Genomic DNA, 6679 nt, shown 5'->3' with positions numbered 1-6679 from the left:
ATGGGCTCAAGCTGCGCCAGGGGAGGTTTAGATTGGATATTAGGAAAAATTTCTTTACGGAAAGGGTGGTCAAGAATTGGAACAGGCTGCCCAGAGAGGTGGTGGAGTCACCATCCCTGGAAGTGTTCAAAAAATGGGTAGATGTGGCACTTCGGGACATGGTTTAGTCTAGTCTACCCTTGATTGGTTTAGAGTGGACTTGGTAGTGTAGGTTAATCGTTGGACTGGATGATCTTAAAGGTCTTTTCCAACCTAAAAAAAAAAAAAAAAAATCTTCTGCTTCTTCTGCTTATTCTTCTGCTTCTACTTGTGCTTCTTCTTCTTCTACTACTTCTTTGTCGTCTTCTGCTTCTTATTCTCCTGCTGCTGCTTCTTCTGCTTCTGCATTTTCTACTTCTGCTTCTTCTGCTTCCACTTCTGTTTCTTCTTATTCTGCTGCTTCTTCTCCCGCTTCTTCTGTTTCTGCTTCTTCTGCTTCCACTTCGGCTGCTGCTTCTTCTGGTTCTGGCTGTGCTTCTGAATGTTCTGCTGCTTCTTCTGGTTCTGTGTCTGTTTCTGCTTCTGCCTCTGCTTTTTCTGCTGCTTCTTCTGCTTCTGGTTCTGCTTCTGCTTCTACTTCTGCTGCTGCTTCTTCCACTGCTTCTGCTTCTTAGTCTTCTGCTTAATCTTCATTTTCTGCTTCTGCTTCTTCTGCTCCTTTTTCCGCTGCTTCTTCTGCTTCTTCTGTTTCTGCTTCTGCTTCCACTTCGGCTTCTGCTTCTTCTGGTTCTGTGTCTTCTGCTTCTGCCTCTGCTCCTTCATCTGCTTCTGCTTCTACTTCTGCTGCTTCTTCTTCTACTGCTTCTGCTTCTTAGTCTTCTACTTAATCTTCATTTTCTGCTTCTTCTGCTGCTGCTTCCACTTCGGCTTCTGCTTCTTCTGGTTCTCGCTGTGCTTCTGGATGTTCTGCTGCTTCTTCTGGTTCTGTGTCTTCTGCTTGTGCCTCTGCTGCTTCATCTGCTCCTGGTTCTGCTTCTGCTTCTACTTCTGCTGCTTCTTCTTCTACTGCTTCTGCTTCTTAGTCTTCTGCTTAATCTTCATTTTCTGCTTCTGCTCATGCTTCTTCTGCTTCTGCCTCTGCTGCTTTTTCTTGCTTCTGGTTTTCTGCTTCTTCTGGTTCTGGCTGTGCTTCTGGATGTTCTGCTGCTTCTTCTGGTTCTGTGTCTTCTGCTTCTGCCTCTGCTGCTTCATCTGCTTCTGGTTCTGCTTCTGCTTCTACTTCTGCTGCTTCTTCTTCTACTGCTTCTGCTTCTTAGTCTTCTGCTTAATCTTCATTTTCTGCTTCTTCTGCTGCTGCTTCCACTTCGGCTTCTGCTTCTTCTGGTTCTCGCTGTGCTTCTGGATGTTCTGCTGCTTCTTCTGGTTCTGTGTCTTCTGCTTGTGCCTCTGCTGCTTCATCTGCTCCTGGTTCTGCTTCTGCTTCTACTTCTGCTGCTTCTTCTTCTACTGCTTCTGCTTCTTAGTCTTCTGCTTAATCTTCATTTTCTGCTTCTGCTCATGCTTCTTCTGCTTCTGCCTCTGCTGCTTTTTCTTGCTTCTGGTTTTCTGCTTCTTCTGGTTCTGGCTGTGCTTCTGGATGTTCTGCTGCTTCTTCTGGTTCTGTGTCTTCTGCTTCTGCCTCTGCTGCTTCATCTGCTTCTGGTTCTGCTTCTGCTTCTACTTCTGCTGCTTCTTCTTCTACTGCTTCTGCTTCTTAGTCTTCTGCTTAATCTTCATTTTCTGCTTCTGCTTCTTCTGCTCGTGCTTCTTCTGCTTCTGCCTCTGCTGCTTTTTCTTGCTTCTGGTTTTCTGCTTCTTCTGGTTCTGGCTGTGCTTCTGGATGTTCTGCTGCTTCTTCTGGTTTGGTGTCTTCTGCTTCTGCTTCTGCTTCTTCTGCTTCTGCCTCTGCTTCTTCTGTTTCTGCTTCTTCTTCTTCTGTTTCTGCTTCTTAGGCTTCTGCTTAATCTTAATTTTCTGCTTCTGCTTCTTCTGCTCATGCTTCTTCTGCTTCTTTTTCTGCTTCTTCTGCTTCCACTTCGGCTTCTGCTTCTTCTGGTTCTGGCTGTGCTTCTGGATGTTCTGCTGCTTCTTCTGGTTTGGTGTCTTCTGCTTCTGCCTCTGCTGCTTCATCTGCTTCTGCTTCTTCTTCTGCTTCTGTTTCTGCTTCTGCTTCTTAGTCTTCTGCTTAATCTTCATTTTCTGCTTCTGCTTTTTCTGCTTCTTTTTCTGCTGCTTCCACTTCGGCTTCTGCTTCTTCTGGTTCTGGCTGTGCTTCTGGATGTTCTGCTGCTTCTTCTGGTTTGGTGTCTTCTGCTTCTGCCTCTGCTTCTGCCTCTGCTTCTGCTTCTTCTACTGCTTCTGCTGCTTCTGTTTCTGCTTCTTAGGCTTCTGCTTAATCTTCATTTTCTGCTTCTGCTTCATCTGCTCGTGCTTCTTCTGCTTCTTTTTCTGCTGCTTCTGCTTCCATTTCGGCTTCTGCTTCTTCTGGTTCTGTGTCTTCTGCTTCTGCCTTTGCTTTTTCTTCTGCTTCTTCTGCTTCTGGTTCTGCTTCTGCTTCTACTTCTGTTGCTGCTTCTTCCACTGCTTCTGCTGCTTCTTCTGTTCCTGCTTCTGCTTCTTAGTCTTCTGCTTAATCTTCATTTTCTGCTTCTGCTTAATCTTCATTTTCTGCTTCTGCTTCTTCTGCTTCTTTTTCTGCTGCTTTTTCTTGCTTCTGCTTTTCTGCTTCCTCTGCTTCCACTGTGGCTTCTGCTTCTTCTGGTTCTGGCTGTGCTTCTGGATATTCTGCTGCTTCTTCTGGTTCTGCGTCTTCTGCTTCTGCCTTTGCTTTTTCTTCTGCTTCTTCTGCTTCTGGTTCTGCTTCTGCTTCTACTTCTGTTGCTGCTTCTTCCACTGCTTCTGCTGCTTCTTCTGTTCCTGCTTCTGCTTCTTAGTCTTCTGCTTAATCTTCATTTTCTGCTTCTGCTTAATCTTCATTTTCTGCTTCTGCTTCTTCTGCTCGTGCTTCTTCTGCTTCTTTTTCTGCTGCTTTTTCTTGCTTCTGCTTTTCTGCTTCCTCTGCTTCCACTTTGGCTTCTGCTTCTTCTGGTTCTGGCTGTGCTTCTGGATGTTCTGCTGCTTCTTCTGGTTCTGTGTCTTCTGCTTCTGCCTCTGCTTCTTCTGCTTCTTCTTCTACTGCTTCTTAGTCTTCTGCTTAATCTTCATTTTCTGCTTCTGCTTCTTCTGCTTCTTTTTCTGCTGCTTCTTCTGCTTCTGCTTGTTCTCCTTCCGCTTTTGCTTCTTCTGCTTTTTCTTCTGCTTCTTCCTCTTCTGCTTCTTCTGTTTCTGCTTGTTCTCCCTCTGCTTCTGCCTCTGCTTCTTCTGCTCTTCTGTTTCCGCTTCGGCTTCTTCTTTTGCTTCTGCTTCTTCTGCTTGTTTTTCCGCTTCTTCTGCTTCTTATTGTGCTGCTTCTTCTGCTTTTACTGCTTTATTCTTCTGCTTATTCTTCTGCTGCTTCTTCTTCTGATTCTTCTTTAGCTGCTTCTTCTTCCCTTCTTTTTCTACTTCTGCTTCTTCTGCTGCTGCTTTTTCTGCCTCTTGCTTCTTATTGTACTGCTTCTTCTGCTTTTACTGCTTTTTTCTTCTGCTTATTCTTCTGCTGCTTCTTCTTCTGATTCTTCTTTAGCTGCTTCTTCTTCCCTTCTTTTTCTACTTCTGCTTCTTCTGCTGCTGCTTTTTCTGCCTCTTCTGCTTCTTCCTCTGCTTCATCTTCTAATTCTGCTCCTTCTGCTATTTTTCTACTGCCTCTGCTTCTTCTGCTTCTTCTGCTTCTTCCACTTCTCCTTCTGATACTTGTTCTGCTTCTTACCCTTCTTCTGCTTCATCTTCATATTCTGATTCTGCTTCTACTTGTGCTGCTACTTCTACTTCTTTGTCGTCGTCTTCTGCTTCTGCATCTTATGCTTCTGCTTCTTCTGCATCTTATGCTTCTGCTTCTCCTTCTGCTGCTTCTGCATCTTTTGCGTCTGATTATGCTTCTTATTCTTCTTCTGGTTCTTCTGCTGCTGCTACTTCTCCTGCTTCACCTTCTTCTGCTGCTTCTGCTTCTTCTGTTTATTCTTCTTCTTTTTCTGTTTCTGCTGCTTCTTCTGGTTCTGATTGTACTTCTGGATCTTCTGCTGCTTCTTCTGGTTCTGTGTCTGCTTCTGCATCTGCTTCTGATTCCAATTCTGCTTCTTCCGCTTCTTCTTCTGCTTCTTCTTCTTCTGCTTCTTCTGCTTGTTTTTCTGCTTCTTCTGCCTCTTGTGCTTCTTCTTCTGATTCTTATTATTTTGCTGCTGCTTCTTCTGCTTCTGCCTCTGCTGCTTCTCCTTCTTCTGTTTCGGCTTCTTCTGTTTCGTCCTCTGCTGCTGCTGCTTCTTCTTCTTCTTGTGTGTCTGCTTCTTCTGCACCTTCTTCTGCTTCTGCGTGTTTTTGTGCTGCTTCTGCCTCTTTTGCTGCTGCTTCTGCCTCTTCTGCTTCTTCTTATTCTTCTGGTTCTGCTTCTTCTGCTGCTTCTGTTCTGCTTCTTACTCTTCTGCTTCATCTTCATTTTCTGCTTCTGCTTCTTCTGCTTCTTGTCCTGCTTCTGCTTCTTCCGCTTACTGTTCTGCTTCTTTTTCTGCCTCTTCTACTGCTTCTTCTGCTTCTGCTTCTTCATCTTCTGCTTCTGCTTTCTCAGCCTGTTTCTACTGCTTCTGCTTCTTGTTCTTCTGCTGCTTCTTATTCTTCTGCTGCTGCTTCTTCTCCTTCCGATTCTTCTTTTCTTTTGCTGCTTCTGCTTTGTCTTCTGCTGCTGCTACTTCTGCTTCTTGTTCTTCTGCTTCTTCTTATTCTTCTGCTTCTTCTGCTTCTCCTGCTTCTCCTTCTGCTGCTTCTGCATCTTCTGCTTCTTCTTCTGCTTCATTGTATTTTTTTTTCATCACAACCTGGGAACATTTTCTTCTCATGTGTGATTCTATGTAAGATTTTCCTTGCCCTCTCACTTTCCTTTGGAAGGGCATTCTGGATTCACTTGTCATTTTGGGGTGTCACAATTTCCAGTAATAAATCTTCAAGAATTTAACAGAATTTGCCCTTTTGTTATGATTGATTTCTATTTGCTCTGCTTGAATGCTTTGATTCTTAAACTTCAAGCTGGCAGTATTTCCTGTAACTTTACTAAGAGGAATCTAGCTATGCAATGTAAGAATTTACAGACTGTACTCTGAAGGTCTCTTTAGCTGACCTACAAATATGAGGAACCAGTATAGGGTCTTGTAGAAGGCAGTGGCTGACTCATTCTCCTGGAGCTCCTCCTAAATCATGTAGAGCAGTCTCTTGCTTTTGCAAGATTCCGATACATGTCCATGTTTGTAACTTCTTTGCTTGCATAATTCTGAAGGTATGTTAAGCTAATTTGATTCTTTAAAGATTTTTAAAAGATGGCAGCCAACATCAAAGAGATAACATTTTTTCTTGATTTTTATCAATAAAAAAGAATATTCAGACTTCACATTCAGTGACAATGTATGTATGCCCAAACACATTGGCTCTAAAATACTTTATCTAGAACCTATTGCCCTCTATCTCTCCCCTTCTTGATGTATCTCATAACTTACTAATCAGGTTTAGTCTATTGTTAGTAGTAGTAATAAAATGTAATGTACTAACACACAATAAGGATAGGAAATATATTATTAACAGATTTTACAGGATTCCTGTAAAACCATTAGAATATTTATCACGGCTACACACAACAAGAGGAAAAAGCACATTTTGTTCAAGGATCTCAGTCACCGCTGCCCATGACTTTAGCTACTCTTTTATCCACTTAATTCAACTTACCTCTGGAATGTAAAGGGACGACAAACAATTCTAACATGATAGTTTCGAGCAGAAAGCATCATATGGGATGAAAATTACAGGGAAAATCCACAGGAGCAGCAACTAAACAATTTGTCCTGAACGAGACTGGTATCTCATCCCTTCAAAAGTGTAATCTATGATGTTTACAATGAGGAGGGAGGAAAAAAGGCTAATTGCACCAGCAACATGGAAGCAGTATTTGAATCAAGAAAAAATTGCAAACTATGGTTAGCAGCAGTAACAGTCATGAAACAAAAAACTGAAAGTGGCATTCACAATTCAAGTGAAATGCTGTAGTCCAAAAACCTTAGGCATGTTTTCAGACAAGTTCATCTTTGCTAGTGGAATTTCCTGATACACATAATAAGGATACTGTAAGCAGAAAGCAAGAAACAGAGGGATTGATGGCAAGATGCATAGGTTTTCCTCTTTTGTCAAAATTTACTCTACATGACATATGGGTCAAGATTATCAGTGCTGAGTTTATCTACTACAGTTTATTAAAAAAGTTTGTTTATTCTACATTCTGACATCAATTATCTTCCTAGTTCTCGTACTTTTGATGTGGTCAATTAAAAGAAAAATATTCTTACAGGCAGATTTCCTTTTGCCCATGTGAAATCCAGAAAGCCACTTGTCAATGAGTTTTCTTTAAACTCTTTCATAGTTTGAGGTAGATGTTGTTCTGCAGTAGCTAATGGAGCCATCACAGACTTGTTGAATGATTTACTTGGCTTACTGTCGTGCTCTTTTCCCTACTCCGCTTTCTTCTTGAAGTTTTCCTTATTATGGGAGA

This window comes from Pelecanus crispus, chromosome 5, assembly GCF_030463565.1.
Source record: "Pelecanus crispus isolate bPelCri1 chromosome 5, bPelCri1.pri, whole genome shotgun sequence".
In the NCBI taxonomy this organism is placed as follows: Eukaryota; Metazoa; Chordata; class Aves; order Pelecaniformes; family Pelecanidae; genus Pelecanus; species Pelecanus crispus.
The sequence above is the reverse complement of the archived record's forward strand: the minus strand, read 5'-3'. Positions refer to the sequence as shown.